Raw genomic sequence first — 26606 nt, forward strand, 5'->3', positions numbered from 1 at the left:
ACCCACCTCTGTGTGGCCAGGTTTGTCCTTGAGTGCTGGCTCTGGGTTCCCTTGTCCCCCAGAGGTAGATAGCTCCTTGTGGTTGGGAAGAGAGCCCAAGGCCACACCTTTGTTGTTCTTTGGCTCATTTTTTTTTCATGGCTGAGGACTTTTTAGTGCCCATGGTGTTTTCGTAGCAGCAGTAGAAGTCAGTTGTCAGGAAGTTGGTGATGCTTATTTTCTTTCTGGAGAGTACCCTGTAGATTGGCTCCATTTATGATTTGTGTGTCCCCAGGGAGAAACTGAAATCCCATGGCTGGTGATGGATACTCCAGGTGGGAGTGAGAAAGCACCATACATGTGTTGACTTGGTACCCTAAGATGGGGATGGTCTGCCACATTTTCGAGTCTGTTTTGCATGGTGTGTACTACACATCACAAATGCCATGTTGGCCTTGGGGTGCTGGGAATGGAATACGATCTGATGTCTACATGCGAGGGACTTTCAGCAGATTGCTTTTGTTTCCTGACAGTCTTTGTTCCATCCCCAGTTACATGTTTTTCTCCCGTGAACATTTTATTGGAGTATATCGGGTTGATATCAGAAAAAAAAAAATGTTGTGGTTATCCCAACATTAAGTGTGGTGATGTAACAGCAGTGTGGATGGTAGCTCAAGTGAACAGCAGCAAAACCAAAATATATTGGTTTACGTAAGTGACCCTATTCTCTCCTATGTATGAAGTCTGGTATCAGTCTCTTTCTGCAATAATCTCAGTGATCCGGAAACTTTTTCAGGAGGTCTTTTTTAGATATTTTATGTCCTTGTGGTTGTACTCGTACTCCCTGCAGTGCTAAGTCTGGGTCATTCTGCTATCCTAGTGCTACTGGAATTTCTGTTGTTTTGGGGGCACTGTCTGGTCATTGTGGATATCTCTCTTGGGGCCCTTTAACAAGAAGTATGTTAGAGGTCAGTTTTGGGCAGTGTTGACCTCCTGCCTAAGGTCAAAGGCAGTTTTCTTCCTAAATCTTACTGCAGGATTCACTGCCTAGGGGTTGTGCAACAGGGAGAGCACAAAATTAGGGTATCCCATGTGGACTTGTGTCCAATATCAAGGCAGTGTTGGATAATTTTCTACATCCACAAGGCTCCCACTGGACTCCTTATGTCCAGCAGACATTCACAGGCCAACTTTTCTCTTACATAGGGGGCCTCATTCCTGCCATGTGTAGCTTCCACGGAACCATCATTCAGGTTTTAAATGCAAGGATTTCTCTCAAGAGTTTAATTTGTTTCTTTAACACACCATTTTCTTCTCTATAAATTCTGCTTTCTGTGGTTTGTAGCACAGATGAAATTGCCAGGTCACATTCTACATTTCTGCCCAATCTTGGATTAGTGAGCCTTTAAAGTATGTTCCTTGATCACTGGCAGTGGTTCTTGGAATACCAGACCTTAGTTACAAGCATTGCAGACCTACAGAGGTTTGTAGTTATTTTTAACTGCATGAAGCAGCGGGTTTGTTTGTATCTTGTCACTCATGCCTGTCAGCAAAACTTAGGTGTTACTAAACCAGACCACACTCACGAATTATAGTGCCTCTGGTTCCTTCTGTTACAGGATGCACCACAACGGAATGAATGGCATGGCCCTTGAGACCTGTGTACCTGCTTGCCTTTCTCAAGCACACCTGTTTTGCCTCTAATTCCTAGGTGGTCTGGCATGGAAGAAGGCCAGAGGCTGTGATGGATCATCTTTGTCTTGGGAGATTCCTGGAGATGGTGGGGAGCCCCTGGGCATGTGCGGCACATGTGGCGTGGGCTTCTTCAGGTGCTGGTGGATCCCTCAGGATGGTAAATGTCCATTTTCCAAAATCTTCTGATATTCCATCTTTGTAGGTACAAAGACTGTGCATGGATCGATGATGACTTTTATACATGCATTCCTTGGAAAGCTGAACAAAATGAGTGAAAACTCTATACCGTCATCTTCGTTGAACTGAGGTCCAGCACGTTGCTCCAACAGCGGGTAGATAGGGAAAACTTCCATTTGTTGACGCAGGTTACATTGAGGGGTTTGTCCAGGCTTAGGATGGGGTCCCCTTTGGGCAAAGGGAGTCACAGGGGAGTGCAGCCTCCTGTGCACAGGAGATTCCTTGTGTGAAGGATTTATCTCTGAGAGCAGGGTAGCACACAGCTCTATGCAGGAGCAGGTGAATGTGCAGGTGGCACAGGAAGAGTTAGCTGGTAGCCTGTCTCTGCATGGCCAGGTTTGACTTGTCCTAGCTCTGCGTTCCTTCATCCCTTAGAGGAAGTCGGTTTCTTCAGAAGGCTTAAATTTGTGGAATTTAGTAGAATATTATCCATATAATGTTCCCAGTGAATGCTAGGCATATCACCCAAGATGGCCAGGCTTCTGGCCATAAACCATAGTAAATAGTATAGTGTGCATATATCCATTAGGGAGAACCTGAAAGGTCCTTTTTTGGCCCTCCAAGGTGAATGCCTGCACAAGCAAGTGAAGCACGCTATCTGCCTGCATGAACCCCCTGTACCTGGCCTGGCCTGGCTCCTCACCATGCCTCCCACTTCTGCTGCCCCTTCACCTTGCCAGGTGGAGTCTGACTGATTTTTGCCACTGCTGCCACCACAGGCCACCTGGAGCCCCAGCCAGTTTGAGGAAAGTGGCTCTGCTTGATTTTCCTTTTTTCTTTTTTTTTTCCCTCTTTTTTCTCCATTTCTGACTTCAGCAGGTCGGACTTGGAGCTGCTGCTTCTGCAGCCACAGATGACTCCCCAGTTTGGAGGGCTGTGGCTGTGGGCTCCCTAAGCATCTCTCTGCAGAGCCCCTCTGTTTTCCATTTTACCAACCATGTCAATAATTAACACAGTGGCGGAGGAGTTCATGTCTCTTCCTATTTGTCATTACTCTTCTAACTTGCACAGCTGTACTCAGCTACTGGTCAGAATAAGAGAAAAAGCAGTGGAACCAGGAGGATCCTACAAGAAATACTCCATTTCATTTTTGTTTGTGCATATACCTTTTCTGTTTAAATGTGGACTTTGATTTGATATGCTTCCAGTGCAGATACAGATCCCATATGTAAGAGAGTATGGAGTTGCATAGAAAGAAGACTTGTTATTTTCCTGTACTATTGATGTTCTAATATATCTTCGTGGTTTTTGCCTCTTCTGGCTTTAGAAGATACACCAAGATGGTTTGCAACATAGCCTCTTCTTATTTTAGTAAGGGACCAAATGTGCATGTCAGTAACAGATGTTACCTTGAATTGGGGTCAGTGCTTGTGTGACTATATTCAGTGATGTCATTTTCTGTCACACTCAAGTCAAAAAATATTTAACCACTTATTTTTTTTATCTCTGGAGGAATAATCCAAAAGATTGTACTGGTAAAGCCAGAACAATTTCCAGTTATGCTAATTGTTTGTATAATACTTAGTTGGCTTTATCTGTGGTTTGTTGGCTTATTTTCCTGTAGCTTTTCAAGATTTTTCTATGAGTTCTGTTAAAGAGTCTGAAAATGGAGCGTAGAAGACATGCTTCGATTTCCAGGATGGCTGTGTTTTCCAGAGAGGCGAAGGTAAACCATTGGCGCAGCCCTGCCTCCCACAGATAATTCCGGGTGCAGTGTTTCATATCTAGACTTGGACTTCTATCCTACTGTACTTCTTTGTGTGCAGGTATTTTGGGGGATAAAATTCTTGTTTTCAGCTGTATAGGTGTCTTGCACATACTCTTGTGATGGTTTGATTTATCCATTGTGTTCAGCACATTTCAGTGAGCAAGATATGGGATTTAATTTCCAGTATAAAATCCGTGACTGCTGGCTGGGTGCAGTAGCTCATGCCTGTAATCCCAGCACTTTGGGAGGCGAAGGTGGGCAGATCACGAGGTCAGGAGATCAAGATGATCCTGGCCAACATGGCAAAACCCCATCTCTACTAAAAATACAAAAATTAGCCATGCATGGTGTTGTGCGCCTATAGTCCCAGTTACTCAGGAGGCTGAGGCAAGAGAATCCCCTGATCCTGGGAGGTGGAGGTTGCAGTGAGCTAAGATCACGTCACTGTACTCCAGCCTGGGCGACAGAGACTCTGGCTCAAAAAAAAAAAAAAAAATTGAATGTTATAATTATTTTCAACCTCATGTCTCCGTGTCACACACGGGTCCACGAAGCTGTGTTCTTTTTTTTTTTTTTCAGAGTATTTTCTTTCTTGTCCAGATTAGCTAAATTTGATTGTTCTATGCTAAATTCACTTAATCACTATTCTATTATTTTTGAATTTTTTAGTTCCGTTTTTTCACTTGGTTCTTTTTTTAAAAAAACTTCTACTACCTTTCTGAGATTTCTACTTTTTTACTTTTTTCAAGAAGCTTTATAATTAGTTGCTAAAGCATTTTTACCATGACTGTTTTTAACTTCTTCAGATAACCACAATATTTGGTTAATCTTGAGGTTGGCTTGGTTAACTGTTTTTTCTCATCCTGCTTATGATTTTCCTTCTAATTGTGATTTCTTCCGGTTCTTGATAGGTGGGTGATGTTTTAGTTTATCCTGCATTTTTTTTCCTTTTTAAGTTAGGGGAATCTAAATCTATTCAAATGTTTTATTTTAACAGGCATATAGAGCACATTTGAATGTCTTGTCCTACTTTTGTAGGCCATGTTTTCGCAGGCAATCTTGCCATCAGAGCTGAGGGGATGCTGTTTTGATCACTTAGTTTATCTGATGTTGCTGGGCCTCCAGCTGGTGCTGACTGGTACTTCCTGAGATGGCGAAGGTTTTTCTGTACTCTGAGATGCCGGGTATCTCTATGTAAGGGGAGGAGACTCTGGACCACAGGAATGAAGAGAGCATCAGGCAGCTCAATCATATGCGATAACCTGGGTCAACCAGCCGGTAGCCTCATGAAGTATGGGAGGGGATTCTCCAGTGTCAGCATTCAAAGACATCATGAGTTTTTACTTCTCATTTTCTTTTAAGTGAAATAATCGCATGGAAATTAAAGAATACATATCTTGTATGAAATATGTGAAACTTATATGAAATATAAGAATGTGAGAAGGCCTACAGTGTGGGGATCCCCAGGCCATTTGAACAATGAATGTCTGTGTTACACATCTTTGCTCACTTTTTCTCTATTCTTGTAGTTCATCGTAGAACCAGCACAGATTTTCATATGAAAGTTATTTTTTTAACCTCAAAAAGTGACAGAATGGAGTGTATCATGAAAAAGTGTGACATCAAAACCTCAAAATGTGATATTGGTAAGCATTTTGTCCTGAGAATACCAGCATTTCCTCTTAGGGGATCATGACACTGCAGTGACCATGTGACCTTGGCTGTGCTAGTCAGCCTGGGCTGGTCATTGACTGTGATGCTGGTCTCCATGTGATTGACTAGTGTGGGTCAGTGCCTCCAAAGGTGACAGCTGTGTGCTCAGTGTCTGCCACATATCTCGGGCTCAAGGTCCCTTTTATAAATGTGCCTGGATCGATGATGACTTTAAAATGGATCTCATCGGAATCTGAACAAAATGAGTGACCAAATCACTTCTGTGCCACTTCTGTGAGCTGAGGTCCAGCACAGGGGGCATGCCAGACAAACACATGGAGGGTGTTCAGTTTGGTCAGCACTGGTACTAAAATGGCCTGTGGAATTAGACAACTAACCAGCTCACATACAGTACAGGAAATCATTGGACAGTTACCTACCAATATGTGGTTGGGGGTAAGATGGAGACTCTTCAAATGCTTGGCTGGTAGCATCTGTACACTACAGTGACCAGACACTGGGGAGCCAGCACAGGAGTTATAGGATTTACAGGAAATTATTGTGTGAACCCACAAGCCATTCAGACATTTGTGTGAGCGCCCAGAATATTCTGGTTGATGATTTGTTGCTTGATGGCAAAGAGATGTCAGCATTCAAAGACATCATGAGTCTTTACTTCTCCTTTTCTTTTAAGTGAAATAATTGCATGGAAATTAAAGATAAATATCTTATATGAAATACATGAAACATGAAATATAAGATTTATTTATATCATGTAAGATATAAATATCTCATATGAAATTTTGTAGCATATTTTCATTTGATTGCCAACCCAGTCACTAGGACTGAAACAATTGTTTCTTTTTTGTTTTCCCATCAACCAAGGAAGCTATTTAATACACGTTTCAGTGCTGGTTTCAACTACATGTTGCAGCAAACATTTTTAGAAGTGATATTTCAAATTCTTGGATTTTCACATGGATTTCATTGTCTGCTTTCATATGTCCTCCGTATGTGACCACCGTATTGATTAAAAGTTGTAATAAATGATTTTGAAGGGTATGTGCTGGAGGAACTTTGGGACAAATGTTTTAGAAAACATTATTTCCATACAATTTGGATCAAAGATGTGAGCATAATTGTTCTTGTTATACAGATGGTCCAATGAGTGTCTAATGTGAATGCTTACAACTGCTTATAACAAAATAGTCCATTAAGCAAATTTTGTTTCACAACTTTCCTAATTTCCCCTGTACTCTGTAGATTGGGTGAGATAGAATTCCATGGAACTTCATTGCCAAACCAGTGAAGTGCTAATTTTGACATTTGTACCAGCTAACGTAGCTGTGAAGAAACACACCAATACACTTCTAAGGTAACATTCAAGTTTTAGTGAATTTATTTTTGTGAGTTATTTTTATTCTTTTAAGTAATCAAGAATTTAGGTTCACAAAGAATTGGTTAATACTAACAATTTCAGACATTAATATTCTGATGAGCTGAGGCATCAATCTCCTTTTTTATAAAGATTTTGTTCTTTTCTCTACTTTGAATAACATATGAAATGTCCAACAGGAGTTATAAGTTAGTGTGTATTCCATATATGTTAATAGTGAAACATCCTGTCTTATGCAAGGCTAAAAATTGTCCGTGTATACTTCTCAGATTCGTATACATACTCTCTTCCTACAGGACAACATAGACCAAGATCTAGGTTTCATATGGATGAATTTATTCATCCCTTTGAGGCAAGACAAGAAGGAAATAAAGTATTGGGAATAATGCTACCCTCCCATCCTCAAGGGCCAGTGGGAACTCTAATATTGGTAAGCCTTTTGTCCTGAGAATACCAACATTTCCTCTTAGGGAATCATAACACTCTGGTAACCGTGAGACTCTGGCTATGCCAGTCCGCCATGGGCTGGTCATTGACTGTGATCCTGGTCTCCATGATTGAATAGTGTGGGTCAGTGTGTCCCAGAGTGACAGATGTGCTCAGTGTCTGCCACATATCTCAGACTCAAGGTCCCTTTTATAAATGTGCCTGGATCGATGATGACTATAAAAAAATGGATCTCATCGGAATCTGAACAAAATGAGTGACCAAATCATTTCTGTGCCACTTCTGTGAGCTGAGGTCCAGCACTGGGACCATGCCAGGCAAACATGAGGAGGGAGTTTACAGGGACTAGGGTATTGGAAAACTAACCTACCCATATATATTAGAGCAAATGAATTGTTCTCAGGTCTGTAAATATCCAGCTGTGGTTTGACATAGCAACTCTCTTTCTACTTGCTTGGCAGCATTTATAGAAACACCTGGTAGACCCTGGGGAACCAGGACATAGTGAGATTCATGGGACGTTATTGCACCTACTCTTGAGCCATTCACATTTGAGCTCGCAGAATTTTCTGGTCGATGATCAGTCTCTTGAGGGTAATGGGAGGGTCAACATCCAAATCCAAAGATAATAATGAGATTTTACTTTTTTTTTTGAGTCTCATTCTGTTGCCCAGGCTGGAGTGCAGTGGCATAATCTCGGCTCACTGCAACCTCCACCTCCTGGGTTCAAGAGATTCTCCCGCCTCAGCATCCTGAGTAGCTGGGATTACAGGTGCCCGCCACCACACCTGGCTAATTTTTGTATTTGTAGTAGAGGTGGAGTTTCACCATATTGGCCAAGCTGGTCTCAAACTCCCAAACTCAGGTGATCCACCCACTGCAGCCTCCCAAAGTGTTGGGATTACAGGCGTGAGCCACTGTGCCCGGCCTTACTTTTTATTTTCAATTAAGTGAAACAATTACATGGAAATTGGAAAAGAAAAAAGGTACTCTAAGTAGACTACTCTAGTGTATTTTAATTTTCTTGCCAATTCAGCCACTAGGATTGTGTCACTTGTTGTTTTGATTTTAGTTTTTCGTATCAAAAAGCAAACCACTGTTTATATTTGAGTGCTGGTTTCAACTACATGCTGCCTCAAATAAACTTAGATTATATTACAAATTCTTTTTTACATATATGAATACATATATGTATTCATATATCCTCAAAGGTTTCCATTGTGTTTGAAGAGATATCCTAATTGTAATAAATGCTTTTGATTGGGGATGGCAGGGAAGCTTTGAGACTAATGTCTCAGATTTTTTTTTTTAAAAGTTTATATTCTATAGTTATCAAAAATGTAAGAATAATTTTTCTTGTCATTCATTGGATAGTCCAGTGAGTGTCTAGTGTGAATTTTTATATTCACTTGTAACTAAACATTCCATTTGACAAATTTTGTTTCATGACTTCCCTAATTTCCTCTATACTTTGTAGATTGGGTGAGATACAATTCCATGGAATTTTACCACTGAACCAGTGAAGGGCTAATTTTGTCATTTGTACCAGTTAACTAATTTGGGAGGAAACAGAACAACACACTCCTGAGGTAGTATCCAATTTTTAGTAAATTTATTTTTATTATTTTTAAAACTGTCAGTGATTTGGTTTGGTCAACAATAGGTTAATACAGACAATGTTAGGAATTATTAATCTGATGCACTATCTGAAGCATCAGTTTCCTTTATTTTTAAGATTTTTGTCTTCTCTGTACTTTGGATAACATTTAAAACATTTCCAAGAGTTATAAATTAGTATATTTTCTATGCTGATTAATAATGAAACCTTTTGTCTTATGCAAATTTTTAAAAAATGAATGTGTCTGTGCATGTGTATATATAAATATATATATATATAAAATCTCTTCTCACAAGATGATGCTGACTAAAACTGCATTTTACATTTTATATGGCTAAGTTTATTGTTTCCTTGTGTCGTAATATGATGGAAAGTAATGGGAAAAATTCTGCTTCTGGTCCTTAGGGACCAGTGGGAATTTTCCCATGATAAGCATTTTGTCCTTAAAATACTGACATCCTGTTAAGAGATTATGACACTCCAATGACCATGAGACCCTGGCTATGCTAGTCAGCCAGGGGGCTGACCATTGACAGTGATGCTTGTCTCCATGATTAAATAGTGTGGGTCAGCATGTCCCAGGGTGACAGAAAGCTGTGTGATCAGTGTCTGTCACATATCTCAGACTCAAGGTTCCTTTTTAAAATGTGCCTGGATCGATGATGACTTAAAGATTGATCTAATTTAAATCTGAACAAAATGAGTGACCAAAACACTTCTGTACCACTTCTGTGAGCTGAGGTCCAGCACAGAGACCACTCCAGTCAAACATGTGTTGCCTGGAGTTGCAACTAGTTGGTCAGTTAGAAGCAACCACAGGGACCGGGGTATTTGAAAACCACTTGAGTGCATTTATTAGAGGAAATGAATTTTACATTTGTGTATAAAAATTCAATTGTAGGGTAAAATGGAAACTCTGAGAGTTCGGTTGGCGGCATCTATATACCATAGAAACAGAGCCTGGGAAGCAGAACAGTGAGACCCAAGAGAAATGTTCCTGCCTATACTTGGTCTGTTCTCACATTTGCCTGAGCTACTGATTGACCTTTTGAGGGTGATGAGATGGTCAAAATCCAAGGATATGATGAGTTTTTACTTCTCATTTTCTTTTTGTTTTTAATTATACTTTAAGTTTTGGGGTACATGTGCAGAACGTGCAGTTTTGTTACATTGGTATACACATGCCATGGTGGTGTATACCAATCTACAAATACCATATTAGGTATTTCTGCTAATGCTATCCGTCCCCTAGCCCCTGACCCCCCAACAGGCCCTGGTGTGTGATGTTCCCCTCCCTGTGTCCATGTGTTCTCATTGTTCAACTCCCACTTATGAGTGAGAACATGTGGTGTTTGGTTTTCTGTTCTCGTGTTAGTTTGCTGAAAATGATGGTTTCCAGTTTCATTCATGTCCCTGCAAAGGACATGAACAACTCCTTTTTTATGGCTGCATAGTATTCCATGGTATATATGTGCCACATTTTCTTTATCCAGTCTATCGTTGATGGACATTTGGGTTGGTTCCAAGTTTTTGCTATTGTGAATAGTGCTGCAATAAACATATGTGTGCATGTGTCTTTATAGTAGCATGATTTACAATCCTTTAGGTATATACCCAGTAATGGGATTGCTGAATCAAATGGTATTTCCAGTTCTAGATCCTAGAGGAATTGCCACGCTGTCTTCCACAACGGTTGAACTAATTTACACTCCCACCAACAGTGTAAAAGTGTTCCTATTTCTCCACATCCTCTCCAGCATTTGTTGTTTCCTTTTTTAATGATTGCCATTCTAACTGGCATGAGATGGTATCTCATTGTGGTTTTGATACACATTTCTCTAATGACCAGTGATGATGAGCCTTTTTTCATGTTTGTTGGCATGTCTTCTTTTGTTTTACTTCTCATTTTCTTAAAGTGAAACAATTTCATGTGGTATCTTCCAAGTATATTTTAATCAGTTGCCAACCCAGCTGCTAAGATTGAACTGTTTCTTTTGTTCTTCTCTTGTTTTTTTCTATTAATTCAGCAAACAATTTCATATATAGTTTGCTATCCTTCTCCATGGGGCCTGCATCTTCAGATTCAACTAACCATGGATTGAAAATACTTGACAAAAAATTGTATAGTTTCATCTGTACTAAACATGTACAGTCTTTTTGTTTATTTTTTCTTTCTTTCTTTCTTTCTTTCTTTCTTTCTTTCTTTTTTTTTTTTTTTTGAGACAGAGTTTCACTCTGTCACCCAGGCTGGAGTGCAGTGGCACGATCTCAGCTCACTACAACCTCTGTCCCCTGGGTTCAAGTGATTCTCCTACCTCAGCCTCCCGAATAAGTGGGATTACAGGCGCCTACCACTGTGCCAGGCTAATTTTTGTGTTTTTAGTAGAGATGGGGTTTCCCCATGTTGACTGGGCTGGTCTCGAACTCCTGACCTTAAGTGATCTGTCTGCCTCGGCCTCCCAAAGTGCTGGGATTACAAGCATGAGCCACCACCCCCAGCCAAGTACAGCCTTTTTATTTGGTCATTATTCCCTAAACAGTACAGTGTAACAACTATTTATGCAGCGTTTACATTGTATTCAGTATCATGAGTAATCTAGAAATGATTTCCTGCATATAGGAGGATGTACATAGGTTCTATGCCAATAGTGCACACAGTGCTCGCTGTGTTTAAAGAAATATCCTAGCTATAAATAATTTTGAAGTCAGTGTGCTGAGAAAACACTGACATGGATAGAAAATATTTTATCTGTCTAGAATAGAAAAAATAGAATAGAATAGAAGAAATTCTATCTGATCAATCTGATCAAAGATGTGAGCATAATTATTCTTGTCATACATAGAGTCTAATGAATGTCTAAAGTGAATTCTTATAACTGCTTGTAACAAAATATTTCATTTGGCAAATGTTGTTTCACAACTTTCCTGATTGCCCGTGTACTTTGTAGATTGGTTGTCACAGAATTCCATGGACTTTAACTGCTGAACCAGTGATGCGCTGATTTTGTCATATGTACCAGCTAACTCATCTGGGAGGCAACAAAACAATATTCTCCTGAGGTAACATCCAATTTTTAGTAAATTCGTTTTTGTGGGTTGTTTTTATTATTTTTTTAAGTAATTGAGAATTTCATTAGATGTGCAAGGAGTCACTTAATACAAATAGTATTAGGCATTCAATACTCTCATGAGATATCTTAGCCTTCAGTTTGTTTTAACAGTTTATATTTTTCTCAGCTTTAACATCAGAAACATCCTATAAGTGTAATAAAATTGTTATACTTTACATATAGTTACATAGTAAATCCTCCTGTCTTATTTAAGTTTGAAAAATGAACATGTATACTTCTCATTCCCATGTATATAATCTCTTCCCACAGAATGAGGTGGACCAAGAAACTGGGCTTCATATGAATGAATTTATTTTTTTCCCCATATGGAGACATGAAGGAAAAGTATAGGGAATAATTCTGCCTCCCACCGACAAGTCCCCATGGGAATTCTCACATGTTAAAAAGCATTTGTCCTGAAAATAACAACAATTTTTCTTAGGGAATCAGGATACTCCAATGACAGTGAGACTCTGGCTATGCCAGTCAGCCATGGGCTGGTCATTGACTGTGCTGCTGGTCTGCATGATTGAATAGTGTGGGTCATTGGTGACAGATAGCTTTGTGCTCAGTGTCTGCCACATATCTCAGGTTCGAAGTCCCTTTTATAAATGTGCCTGGATGGATGATGACTTAAAAATGGATGTCATTGGAATCTGAGCCAAACGAATGACCAAACCACTTCTGTGCCAGTTCTGTGAACTGAGGTCCAGCACAGGGACCATGCCAGGCAAACACATGGAGAGAGTTCAGTTTGGTCAGCAACTGGTACCAAAGTGGCCTGTGGTATTGGAAAACAAACCCACTCACATAGGTTACAGCACATGAATTGTACAGAGGTCTGTATGTGTTTGTATATATTTATATATGTTTGTGTACATACATCTTTGGGGATTATATGGCATTTTTTTCAGTGTTTGGCTGGCAGTGTCCATACTCTAATAGTAAACAGAACTACACAAGAGTAGAGGGAACAGTAGGAAATGGTTTTGCCTACCCTAGAGTCTTTTATACATGTTTTTAGGTGCTATAATCTTGTGTGTGAGGTCAGTCTCTCAGGTTCATTAGGTGGACAGTGTAAAAGGTATTATGAGGGTTTACATGTTATTTATCTATTAAGTAAAAGAAATATATGGAAATTGAAGAGTAGCTTTTATCTATTAAAGAAAAGAATGTATGGAAATTGAAGGGTACTTTCTATTTGTGGAAAGTCTTAACATTTTAATTTCCTTATTGACCTTGTCACAAAAATTGGAATTTAAATTTTGCCTGTCACTCAAAGAGAAGGGTTTTAGACATTGATTGAGGGATTCTAGTAGATGCTATAGTAAACATTTCTAATTGTAAAATGATTAAATTTGCAATTCATAGAGTTTTATGTGGATTTCATTGCCTGATACTCATTTTTTTTATTAGTGGGTTTCATAGATGTTTAAAGGGAGATCCTAGTTTTATTGTGTGATGTGAAGGGAGGCCTTTGGTGTTAGAAAACTGACTTTCAGTACTACCCATTTCCAGGGAGTGAGCATAATTTTTATTCTCGTACCACATGGGCAAGTGAGTATCTGTGGTTTATTTCTTACAACTCGTCATCAGTAATTATGAAAGTAAGAAAGTTGACAAATGAAACTCTTTTAATTATGAGGGTTTCATTTGTCAACTTCTTACTTCCTCAGTGTGCTTTGTATATTGGAGGTAATACTGGAATTGCATGGAATTCCTACTGCTGCTCCACTAACCTGCTGATTTTGTCACATGTACCAGATTCTTTGTCTGGCAATGAGAACAATACACTTCAGAGATAATATTGCAATTTTTAGTAAGTGCATTTTTTTCTAGGTTAGTTCTATTATTTTATTTTAGCAAGTAAGATTATAATTGGTTTTTCAAGCAGTCTGTTAATCCAAATGGTGTGAGGCCCTAATAATCTGGTTAGTCATCTGAGGTTTCTGTGTCCTTTGTCCAGTATTTTTATACTTCCTCTGTTTTCAAATAACATTAGGATACCCTACTAGCAAAATAATTTAGTATATTTTATATACTTGTGCATAGTAAGCCTGTTGTATATGTACACTATTTGCATGGTTGGCAAATTACATTTGCACTTTTTATTTTTCTGTAATTTTTTCCTATTTTCAAAGGTTAATGTGGACCAAGAACTAGATTTCATGTAAAAGAGTTTTATTCCTTCTACTTGAGGTGTGGCATGAAGGAAAGTAGTGGAAATAATTCTGCCCTCCCATTCTCAAGGGCCGGGGGAATTCTAATATTGGTAAGCATTTTGTCCTGAAAGCACCAACATTCTTCTTAGGGAGTCATGACACTCCAGTGACAGTGAGACCCTAGCTGTGCTTGTCAGCCATGAGGCTGGTCACTGGCTGTGATGCTGGTCTTTGTAATTGAATACTGTGCATTGGCAAGTCCCCAGGTTGACAGAAAGATGAGTGTTCAGTGTCTACCACATACCTCAGGCTCAAGGTCCCTTTTATAAGTGTGCCTGGATCGATGATGACCTGAAAAAAATGGAAACCTTGGAAATCTGAACAAAATGAGTGACCAAGACACTTGTGTGAGCTGAGGTCCAGCACAGGACCATACCAGGCAAACCTGTGGAAGGTGTTCAGTTTGGTCAGGAACTGGTACCAAAATGAACCCACTTGCATATGTTAGAGCAGATGAATTGTACAGAGGCCTATATGTCTTTGGGGATTACATGACAGTGATTTAAGTGCATGGCTGGCAGCATTCAAACACCTAGTAATCAGGCTTTGGGGTGCCAGTGTCAGAGGAGTGAACGTTGTAGAAATGGCTGTGCCAGCACTCGAGTCATTCACACTATTTCGTAGATGCCACAACATTCTTAGTGAGTATCAGCATGTATAGGTATATTATGTAGTCAGAAAGAAATTATCAGTCTTTGCTTGTTATTTATTCTTTCACTAAAAGAAATATGTGAAAATTGAAGAGTGGGTTGTATTCATGGGATTATCTTATTACATGCTAGAATTTGCTTGCTAACTCAGTCTCAAGGATTAGAAGAGCATTTGTTTTTCTTTTTCCTGTCACTCAGGGAGCAATTTTCTAAGCATTAGATGATAGATTAAATTAGATGTTTCATTAAACATTTTAATGTGAAATAATGAAAGTTCTAATTCTGGGGATTTTAGGTGGATATTGTTGGCCAATAGGTATATTCCTTCATTGAATCTTTGTATATTTTAAGGGAGATTCTAATTTTAGTAATACTCAGGGGGCCTTTGGCCTTTGAGACCAAAATCTTGGAAACATTGATTTTCTATACTTACCCTGTTCCAAGCAACAAGCAGATATTTTAGTTATGTGGATAGTCAAGTGACTGTGGCTAATTAATTACAAACTGTTGTCAGGAGTCATTCAGTTGGGAAGGTTTTGTTTCAAAACTCTTGTAATGTCCCCTGTGCCTTGCAGAATGGAAGTGATTTTGGAATTGCATGGAATTCTCACTGCTATCCCAAAGAAATGCTGATCTTGTCACTTTTACCTGTTCCATTCCCTGGGGCAGAACAAAAGGATGCACTCCAAAGGTAACATCCAAGTTTGAATAAATTTACTTTTTATGGCTTATTTTGTAATTTTTTCTGTAGTCAAGTAGATAATCAGTTTTGTGAATGATCTGTTAATAACAATGTGAGGCATTAATTATCTGGTGAATCATCCAAGGCTTTCATTATCCTTTATTTCCTATTTTTTTTGCGTTCTCGCTTTTCAGTAATATCAAAAACACCCTAGTAATTTTAGTATATTTGATATTAATATACATAACAAACCCTCCCTTCTTGTGCATGTTTGACAAATGGACATATATACTTACCATCTTCCCATATTTGTACTGTTTTCACAGATCAGCATGAACCAAGAACTGGGTTTCATATAAAATATTCTGTCCTCTTGAGATGTGACATGAAGAAAAGTATTGAGAATACTTCTATCACCTCATCTTCAAGAATCAGTAGGAATTCTCCCATGGTAAGCATTTTGTCCTGAAAATACTGGCATTCCTCTTAGGAGATCGTGACACTCCAATGACCATGAGACCCTGGCCATGCTAGTCAGCCATTGGCCAGTCATTGACTGTGATGCCAGTCTCCATAATTGAATGAATAGTGTGGGTCAGTGTACCCCAAGCTGATGGAAAGCTGTGTGCTCAGTGTCTGCCACATATCCCAGGCTTAAGGTACCTTTTATAAATGTACCTGGATTGACGATGACTTAAAAAACAAAGAATCTCATTGAAATCTGAAAAAAATGAGTGACCAAACCACTTTTGTGGGCTAATGAAGTCTAGCACACATGACAGGCAAACGTGGAGGGATGTGGATGGTCAGTGCCCACAGGGACTGGGGTATTTGAAAGCTAATCTGCCTGCATATGTTAGAGGAAATGAATTGGACAGTCATCTATAAATATCGTATTTTTTTAATAAAATGGCTATTCCTTTGGTGCTTGGCCGGTAGCATCCATCCACTGGTAGTAAACAGACCCTGGAAAACCAGCACATATGTAGTGAGACGCCATGAGATATGATTGTGCCTACCTTTGAGCCATCCATACAGTTATCTGGGACGTGACAGTCTTTTGAGTGAGAGCAGTTTACTAAGGTCACTTAGATCATCAGTTCCAAAGATTGTGTGGATCTTATCAATTTTTTTTTAGGCAGACGTAATATCTGGAAAATTAAGAGTGATTTCTAACCATGAGAATATTTTAATTTGTTTAAATTTGCTTGCTAACCCAGTCCCAAGAATTCAGACCTTTTTTCTGTCTGTATAAAACAATATTCTAGACATATGAGTGATTCAAGTAGATGTTGTGAGATGATTACATTTCCAGTCCTTGGAATGTTATGTGGATTTTATTGGCTAATCTTCATATTTCATCAGTGGATTTTCCTATGCATGTTAAGGGAGATCCTTGTTAATTGATGTCTAGGTGGACTTTAGGGTTAACCTGAACAGGTCTTGGAAAAAGGACTTTAAACATTCTCCTGTTCTGTGGAATAAGTATACTTTTTTCTGGACATAGATCTTGTCAGTGAGTATGTATCATAATTCCTCATAACTTCTTATCAGGAAACATTCGATGTGGAAGATTTCTTTCTCAACTTCTCTAATTGCCCCTGTGGTTTGCAGGTTCCATGTGATACTAGAGTTGCATGGATTTTTAACCTTTACACCAATGAAGATATGAGGCAAACATTGCTCCTTTTTTAGAAGTTTGCATTTGTCACTGATAACTGTAATAATTGATCTTGTTGAAAAGCTTGGGAAATGAAGATCTGATATGTCACTTTTACCAGCTTCCTCAACTGAAAAAGAATACAACGAAACACGCTGAGGTGACATCTAATTTTTGATACTTTTTTTCCTGGATTATTACTGTTTTAAGTATTTAGGAATTTAATGGGTGCTATACTACGGAGTCAGTTAATTCAGATGCTATAAGACCTTACTCTGGTGAGTCATCTGAGGCTTCTGTTCTTTTCCAGAATTTTTGTGCTTTCTCAGTCTTGCTGATGATCTTTCTATGGGCATGAAGCGTGGAGAGTGCCAGAGAGGCTGATTCTCAGCAGTGTGGCAGAGGAAAGTTGGGTGTGACCAAGGGGTATGCGGTGCCCAAATGCCACTGGGTCCTCAGCAGTACCACCTGGTGAGCGTCACTCTGAGAGCTGAGAGTAGGTGGGAAGCAGCTCATGGTGAGAGGGTTCAGAGGCCGCCTTTCCCTCTCTGCATACGGCCCAGTTCTTCTAGTCACACGTCCCGGGACAGTACCATACCTGTGTGTGTCCTGCCTGCATTGCTGTGATCACTTTTAGTGGAATCAGGTACAGTGCAGCTCTGTGCAACTTCTGCAAATTGCCACGCTCCCACTCTCAAGCAGGTTGAGTGCTACGAATGATTTTTAGACCATTGTTTGTTTATTCCCTTATCATGGCTTTTTGTGATTTCTTCCTCCCCAGTCCATTGGGTCACCTTTGAAGGTAAAGTAATCCTGAGGTGGTTGAATTTACGGAAATGCTATGCATTGTTGTGAATGGAATGTTCATCGGGCCAACATCTTCTTGGAACTTTGAGCAAACTGATAGTCTGGTTGCACATATGATTTGTCTGGCAGCAAATGTTGGACAGTATTTGGACTGATGGAAGCTAGAGACAAACACATTGACTATTGTTGAATAACACTGGAAACATCCTAGGAGAGCAGTACATTAGCTAATTTAATAGATACATAAACTGAATCCTACCTTCTTTTGCTTGATGGACCAGCAGACACATGCTTGTATCATTCTCATGTTTCTACATGTTTGCCCTATTCCCACAGGTCAACAAAGACAAGGCACCTAGCCTCACATGAAACTTTATTCTTTTCTCTTGAGATGTGACATGAAAGAAAATATCAGAAATGATTTTTCCATCCCATCCTCAGGGGGATGAATTTTACCATCCCACCCTCAAGGGCCAGGTCAGGTCGCTAAGCATTTTGTCACTAAAATATTGCCCTTTTCTAGGGATTACGTAATACTCTATAAGGCACTGTCTGTGCTGGGCAGCATGGAGCCTGGGTCATTGCTGTGTTGGGGGCTGGTGTCCATGACTTGATAGGGTGGATCAGTGTGTCCCAGAGCAGTGTACTCCAGAGTGCTCATTTTCTTTCATGTTTCTGAGGCAAACAGTGCCCCTTTTTTTAGAAGTTTGCATGTGTCACTGATAACTTTAATAACTGATCTTGTTGAAAAACCTGGGAAAACAATGAGTTAAATAATAACTTCTCTTAACATGAGGTCCAGCAGAGTTACCTGACCTAAGCAAACTATATGGAAGGAGAGTTCAGTTTGTTCAGCTATGTGGTCCCAGCAAGGACTGTGGTACTGGAAAACTAACCAGCTTACATGCACTAGAGAAATAGAATTGGACACTGATCTGTAGGTACCCAGTTTGGAGATGAAATTGCAACTCTTGAGTTCTTGATTGGCAACATAAATATGTTGATAGTAAACAGACCCTGGGGAATCAGCACTTGAGTTGTGAAAATGCGGGAAATAGCTATGCCTACACTTGAGCCATTCACACTTCTGTTGGAGCTGCAATAATCTTCTAAGTCATGCTTGTCCTCTTGAGGGCAATGAGATGGTCAAAATCCAAGGAGATTTGGGGTTTTCACTTTTCATTTCTCTAGTAAGTGAAAAAAGGATATGAAAATTGAAAAATAGATATTACTTATGTAATCTTCACAATATAATTTGCTTGCCAAGCAGTCACTGGGATTTAATCGGTTTCTTTGTCTTTCGTTTTTCTCATCAGCTAAGAGAGTGATTTTGTGTGCACAGAAGTACTGTCTTCAGCTACATGCTGCATTAAACATTCCTAGATGTGAAATGATTAAATTTCCAAGTTTTTAAAATGTGAATTTTTCTGGCCACTTTTATATCTCTTCAGTGGGTTTCTAATGGGTTTAAGGAGAGAGCCTAGTCATAATGAATGGTGTTGTGTTGGGTATGCTGAGGAAACTTTGAGACCAATGTTTCAGAAAAAATTATTTCTATACTGTCATGTTTCAAGTACCGAGTATTGTTCTTGTATTTCCTTACAACCAACCTCTTGTTACTAAATATTCCATTAGGAATGTTTTGTTTCTCAACTCCCTGATTTCCCCTTTACAGATTGGAAGTGATATTGGTGGAAGACAACATTTTGCCGCTTGGAATTCTTACCTCCACACCAAAGAAGTACTGTTTTTGTCATTTGCACCAGCTTCTTTCTCCAGGAAAGATCAAAACGATGCACTGCAAGGGTAACATCCAATTTTTAATACATGTAACCTGGATTATTTTTGTTGTGTTATTAAATAACTTAGAATTGTTTTTACGAAGTCTGTTGAACCAAACACTGTAAGGCATTAATAACCTGGTGAGTTACTTGAGTCCTCTTTTCCTCTCCTAGAATTTTTGCACAATTTATATTTTGAATAATATCAGACATCCTAGTAGAGTAATAAATTGGTACATTTTATATGCAGATACATAGTGAAGCCTCCTTTCTTATGCATATTTGACAAATGGACATGTATATTTCTCATCTTCCCATATTTTTACTCCATTTCCACAGGTCATGTAGACCAAAATGTGGATGTCATATGAAAGAGTTTAAACATTCCCCTTGAAGTATGACAAAGTATCAGAAATAGTTATACCATTTCATGCTCACAGACCAGTGGGAATTCTCATAGTAAGCATTTTGTCCAGAGAATACTGTATTCTTCTTAGGGAATTATAACATTCCAGTGATAATGGTAGTCAGCCATGTGGCTGGGTCATCGTTCCTGTATCCTGGTCTCTATGACTTAGTGTGGTCATGGTGTCATTGTGTCCAAGTGTGACAGAATTGTTAGTGTGTAGTGTCTGTCTCCTATCTCAGACTCACAGTCCCTTTTATAAACATGCCTGGATTGATGATGGCTTCAGTATCTTTTGGAAATCTGGACTAATTGAGCAGTAGAATTGCTTCTCTCAAATTGATTTCAAGTCATATAAAAGGCCATGTTACACATATATTGTTAATCTGAGGGAGGTTGTGATCATTTAAGATGTATTTTATAAACACTAGGACCACCAGTAAGAAAACAATTCAAAAAATATTAAAAGAACAACCGAAGAATTAGAATAACCGAAAAGATCTGTTTAACACAAAAGAAGGCAGTTAAAGATGAACAGAGGAACCAATAAGACATATAGAAAACAGATAGGAAAATGACAGACATAAACCCAGCCATATGACAATTATATTAAATTTTTAAGAGATTAGGAAATTCCGTTGTTTTTTAAACATGAACAACTAACTATATGCTGTCTACAAAAGAGACACTTTAGAACAAAAGATACAAATAGTTTGAAAGTAAAAAGATGGAAAAAGCTATATCCTGCGAATCCAGAAGAGAACAGAAGTGGCTATTCTGACATCAGAAAAAAAGAGACTTTAAGATAAAGTATTGCTAGAGAGGAAGAAGGTTAGTATTTAATGATAGAAGGGTTAATATGGAATATGTAACAATTATAATCATATCAGCACTAACAACACTGCCCAAAATCACATACACTGAAAACTAACATGATTGAGGGGATCAATAGGCAATTCAACAATAAAAACTTTTGTTCATACCCTCTTCTTAATCACTGATAAGTCAATTAGATAGAGCATCATTGAGGTTACAACATACTTCAGCAATATTGTCAACCAGTTTGACCTGAGATAGACAGACAGACGGACAGACAGATAGATAGATAGAGAAAACTCCACCCAACAGCAGAAATACAAATTAGTTTCAAGCATACCTGGAGCATTCTCCAGGATAGAGTATATGTTAGGCTATAAAACTGTACTCAATAAATTTAAGATTGAAACCATGTAGAGTATGTTGTGTGACCACAGAGGAATTAAATTAGAAGTCAACACAGAAATAAATTTGGAGGTCACAAAATATTTGGAAATTAACACACTTTACAGAACCCATTGGTCAAAAATATATATATATTAAAAGAAACTAGAAAGGCCAGGGTGGTTGCTTACACCTGGAATTCCAGCACTTTGGGAGGCCTAGGTGGGCACATCACTTGAGGCCAGGAGTTCAAGACCAACCTGGGCAACATGGCAAAACCCCATCTCTACAAAAAATACAAAAAATAAGTTGAGCATGGTGGTGCGTGCCTGTAGTCCCAGCTACTCAGGAGGCTGAGGTAGGGGAATCTCTTGAGCCCAGCAGATAGAAGCTGCACTGAACCAAGATTGCACCACTGCATTCCAGCCTGGGCGACAAAGTGAGACCCTGTCTAAAAAATAAAAGGAATCTAGAAAACATTTTGCATAGAATTTGATACAACTAAAGACATGCTTAGAGGGATATTTATAGTTTTAAATAACTGTATCAGAAAAAAAGGGAAGGTAAATAAATGACATAAGCTTCCACCTTAAGAAACAAGAAAAAGACTAAACTAGAAGATGAAATCCAAAGCAAGCAGAAGGAAGTAAACAATAGGGATTTAAGCTAAAACTGATGACATAAAAAACGAAACCAAAAGTTGGGTGTGTGCAGAGATTTGTGAAATTGACAATCCTTTAGCTAGACTGACACAGATCATTAGAATTAGGAATGATGGAGACGACATCACTACTGACCCTGTAGATTGGATCAGGAATGTTGCTGTTTGCTGCATTGTGCTTTCTTGAGGGGAGAGCTATGAAGGAAAACAAAGTTCTCATTGCACTTACAACTCAACAACACAGCGTTGACATTTTGATTCTCATTGGCTTCAGTGCTCATCTCTGTGAAGTTTCCTAGAAGATCCCATAGCAATATCACTCATTCTAAATTTATCTCTGGGCTACCATGGGAACACTGTCTATGGGTTAGCCCTGCTCTGCAAGGAGCAGTTAAAATATATATATATATATTTTGAGGCTGAGTCTTGCTCTGTCACCCATACTGGAGTGCAGTGGCACGATGTCGGCTTGCTGCAACCTCTACCTCCAGGGTTCAAGCGATTCTCCTGCCTCAGCCTCCCAAGTAGCTGGGATTACAGGTACGTGCCACCACACACTGCTAATTTTTGTGTTTTTGTAGAGACAGGGTTTCACCATGTGGGCCAGGCTGGTCTCAAACTCCCGACCTCAGGTGATCTGCCCTCCTTGGCCTCCCAAAGTGCTGGGATTACAGGCATGAGCCACTGTGCCTGGCAACTATGTTTATAGCCAGTGGGGGATTGTTTTAACTAGGCAATAATTTGATCTATTTTGGGAAGCCTCTTGTAATCAAATCATGTATCAACATTAATCACATGGTAAGTCTTCCATGGTTTTCATTCCTAGAGATTCTAGGATGTTTGACATTTCTCTGCTTAGCTTATAGCAGAAAGGTATTGGGTATCAAGAATGTTTGAACAGTTTCTCCTTTTTGGGAATGAAGATGATATTGGGCTAGAATGAGATGTGTGATTGAGAGAATGTCCCTGAGGCCTGAGCAGTGTGTCCTTTTGGGTATGGTCATTGGAAGCATGTAGTGAATTCTTAATAATTTTATGTTGCCTCGGCATCCATCTTGAGTATAAGTTTAACTTTCTTATACCAGAAGCAAGGCTTACTCACTTTTGCACAGTTTCCAGTTCTACACCTCCTTCTCGTTCCTCAGTGTGGTTGGTCCAGATAGCTGCCTTATCCAGCTGCCTCCTTTGGACCACTTCATCATGGGACAGCTTGATGCAATCTACTTGACAAGCCCCTTGAACCCCATACCCCTCATGGAGCCAGTGTCTACCTCCCAGTCACAGTGTGACCCCAGGGAACTCATGCCTGCTTACTTTAAACCCACCACTTAAAAGTCTCCACAGAAAACCTGTTTGAATAGTACCCTTGTCCCAATAAGGGCATTGGCCCATGGGTGTCTCTCTCTCTCTCTCTCTCTCTCTCTCCCTCTCTCTCTCTTGCTTCCTGACCTCTGCGTGTGGACTCCAGGCATGCCATATATCTCTCAGGACCTGTAAGTAATACTATCTTTATTTTTATTTTATATCTCTCCTAATCATTGAAAAGGTGCTGTCTATCTTGAAGATACTATATTAAATAAAATGGGAACTTGTCCCTAACACAGTTAGTGACAGGCTGAAACACCTTGATTGCACTCTTCACCCATTTAGTGATTTTTCTCAAGTTTACTCTACACCATGTATTATCAACATAATTGATATTATAGGATAGAATTATGACACTTCTTTGCCACAGAAAGTTCTATTGGACTCAGATTATCTAGAACTACTACATGTATGCTATTCTATGATAAAAGATGTAGATGTGATAAAAACATTTATAAAGTATCTGTCTTAGAAATGTTAGCTAAAATTATTTTGGGAAAAGTATGTTTGGAAATAGAATTGTAAGCTACCACATTGTGATAAATATTTCTAAATGTGTTTATTAACTTGTCAGGAGACAACAGAATGAATTAAAACGGTAGCCTTGTATCAGTATGTTTTTATTCAGAAGACAAATGCACAAATAGTTTTAACTATTGTATGTTCTTGGCTTCACTTCTTTTGTAAAGTTAAAACATTACACTTCAGCTATTGTATGTTCTTGGCTTAACTTTTTTTGTAAAGTTAAAACATTACACTTTTACATGAATCTGTAATTTCAAGATATCTTCATGGTTGACAGGGACAGGACAATTCAAGAAAACCTGTAAATATGTTTGGTAAAATTTATGATGCATTGTTTTGCAGATGGCTTCAGAGAGTATTAGCACATCTGTTTGAGATACGCACAGTTTTACATTTGTCCCTTAGGTAATCAGCAGGGCTGAGATCAGTAAATCACATGTAAGCCACTGTTATGAGGCTATTCTGAATAGAGTTATATCATTTTATCATATCTAGACTTTCTAGTTATATTGATGCTGTTGAAAATGATTTTGTATTAATGCTTTCTTCCAAATCATATATCAAGATATTTTATTTATGTATGTCTTTTAAATGAAGAGTGGTTAGGATAGTCCTGATTATTGCATATAAATATTGCCTTTCACTAGATTATTGTTTTGGGCCAAATTTTAGACTATTGTTTTAAAAAAGAGTAGTTTACTTTAATCCAACCTTTCCAGATATTTAGAAATTATTGAAATGTATTTTTTGTAAAGATGGTCTTAAGAAAATTGTAGAGCTAGAAACATGTCCTTCACCAGTGGAATTCTTAGAAGCTTTCCTTGGGCTTCACTGGGTGCTAATAGACCATGATCATATTGCTCTGTATAATGGTATAAATTTTGTTTTATAACACTTAATAGAATGGGAATATTTTATCTTACTAACGTAGTCATTAGCTGGCCACTCTCTGTGTCCACTGGACCTATAGGGTAAAGGGAGGGCAGTGCGTATTTGAAGCCTGTGCATGTGACACACAAAGGGCTTAGCAACCTCTGTGTTTTCCCAGCACAGGATACCCATACTTACTGAATGTTTTATTGTTAAATTAGATTGTGTGTGTGTGTGTTTTATATGAACATACAAATGTATGTATTTTAGTTGCATTTTTTTCTTAAAATGTTATTTTTTCTCTTTTTCTTTTATGTCAGGTGATGATAGAGCCTCTAGGGAAGCGAAACTGTCCATGCCCTTGCCTTAACTTTCAGATATGATAAAAACAACATTTATAAAATACCTGTCTTAGAAATGTTAGCTAAAATTATGTTGGAGAAAGTATGTTTGACAATAGGATTGTAAGCTACCACATTGTGATAAATATTACTAAATTTGTTTATTGACTTGTCAGGAAGCAAGAGAATGAATTAAAGAAAACTCCAGAGAATGAGCTGACAACTTACTCCCTGGTCAGTGGCTCTCCATGCCTACCTGTGGTCTCTTGGACACCCTTGCAGGTATGTGGGCAGGGAACTGCATGTTTATAGGAAACAGGCCTAGGATGGAAGGAGTCAATAGATCTTGCTCTTCTTGAGTTTGATGACATTTGTTTCCAGTTAAATAGCATGAAAACCCATCTGAGAGCCAGCTGAGAGTGGATACAGTTCTGGGGAGTTAAAGACGAGTGGTCACAACAGGTCTTCCTTGGCAATCCGAGCCCAAAACTGAATCTGCCACCATAAGACCATTATGTCTCAGCTTTTTATATAATTGATTCATCCAGTGGACTTTTAATTTCTTATGTCCAGATACTTTTTCAGTTCTTTTTTTTGTGATACAAGCACCTTGTGGATTGCCTGTCATAGAACAGGTTCTCAATAAACTTTTATTGAAAAAAAGATGTATAAGTAGATTGTCTGAGAGTAATTTTGTGAATAACCTGACTAAGCAGTAGAAGACAAATGATTTTAAAACAGAAAGAGACATAACTTTCCGTGGGATTCAGGTGATCTAGTCGGGTCTGGAAATGTGCAAGAGAGAAGGTCCCTGATGCAGTGTGCTGACATTGAAATGTGTAGTTATGGACTAGATGGTTATGGTTTCAGAACTGTGTAAGTAAGGGGTAGATTCCAAATTAAATCAATATTAAAGAGTAGCAGACAAGGAATTTCCAGATTCCAGCTGCATTGCTTGTTTCATTGGAAGTGGTGTTTCTTTCTTTTTTTTTTTAAACCTCAGAAGATGACTTCCTGGGAACTCTTCTGGGAGTGAATGTTATCCGCGAATTCCCAAAACAACACCCCTTAGACAAAAAGCCTCCTCACCTATGCATTGCCTAGGCCGCCCACTAAAGGTAAGGTGTTAGTTAAAATAGTCCTTGCTTTCTGGGAGAAGCCATGTCTTAGTAGAAATTGAGCTGTTAATTTTCTGAATATTGATGATGTTTGATTACATTCTAATTGATTCTAAGACTTCATAATATGTTAAGAGATGCAGCTTTTCTTATACACCTTCGTGGCTTTTCTACATCTCAGTACATTTACTGTTAATATGAAGGATTTCCTTAACTTCTCTCATCTAGTAAACTGAACTCCTTCATGGCTTGATCCATTGTGATGCTAGAAAATTGTTGTACATAGAAGACACAGTAACTTCTCCATAACTGTTAGACTGGAAGGTTGACAAACTGGTCTGAAATAACTGATCAAATCAATGAATGACCTAGAGCTTTAAGAAACCAGATGGGAAGAGACAGACATGAAACCCGAGGTTGTTGATGGCTATTACTTTTGAGCCTAGCAAAAGGAGAAAAAGCAGCACCAATATCT

The 26606-nt window shown here is 38.8% G+C and overlaps 5 non-coding genes and 2 pseudogenes across 5 annotated transcripts; all 7 read left to right on the top strand.

The window, feature by feature from the left end:
- The window catches only part of LOC129482503 (small ribosomal subunit protein eS26-like), a 99758-nt pseudogene that overhangs the window by 60130 nt on the left and 13022 nt on the right, over positions 1-26606 (top strand).
- LOC129483732 (small nucleolar RNA SNORD116) lies at positions 1894-1985 on the top strand. The gene has a single exon (XR_008658231.1). It is a non-coding gene; the product is annotated as a small nucleolar RNA SNORD116 (small nucleolar RNA).
- LOC129483749 (small nucleolar RNA SNORD116) lies at positions 5489-5580 on the top strand. Its single transcript, XR_008658246.1, has one exon. It is a non-coding gene; the product is annotated as a small nucleolar RNA SNORD116 (small nucleolar RNA).
- LOC129483751 (small nucleolar RNA SNORD116) lies at positions 7319-7413 on the top strand. The gene has a single exon (XR_008658248.1). It is a non-coding gene; the product is annotated as a small nucleolar RNA SNORD116 (small nucleolar RNA).
- On the top strand, positions 9387-9478 carry LOC129483752 (small nucleolar RNA SNORD116). The gene has a single exon (XR_008658249.1). It is a non-coding gene; the product is annotated as a small nucleolar RNA SNORD116 (small nucleolar RNA).
- Positions 14343-14426, top strand: LOC129483748 (uncharacterized; annotated as a pseudogene).
- Positions 16078-16165, top strand: LOC129483753 (small nucleolar RNA SNORD116). The gene has a single exon (XR_008658250.1). It is a non-coding gene; the product is annotated as a small nucleolar RNA SNORD116 (small nucleolar RNA).

The sequence above is a fragment of the Symphalangus syndactylus genome, chromosome 5 (genome assembly GCF_028878055.3).
Source record: "Symphalangus syndactylus isolate Jambi chromosome 5, NHGRI_mSymSyn1-v2.1_pri, whole genome shotgun sequence".
NCBI lineage: Eukaryota > Metazoa > Chordata > Mammalia > Primates > Hylobatidae > Symphalangus > Symphalangus syndactylus.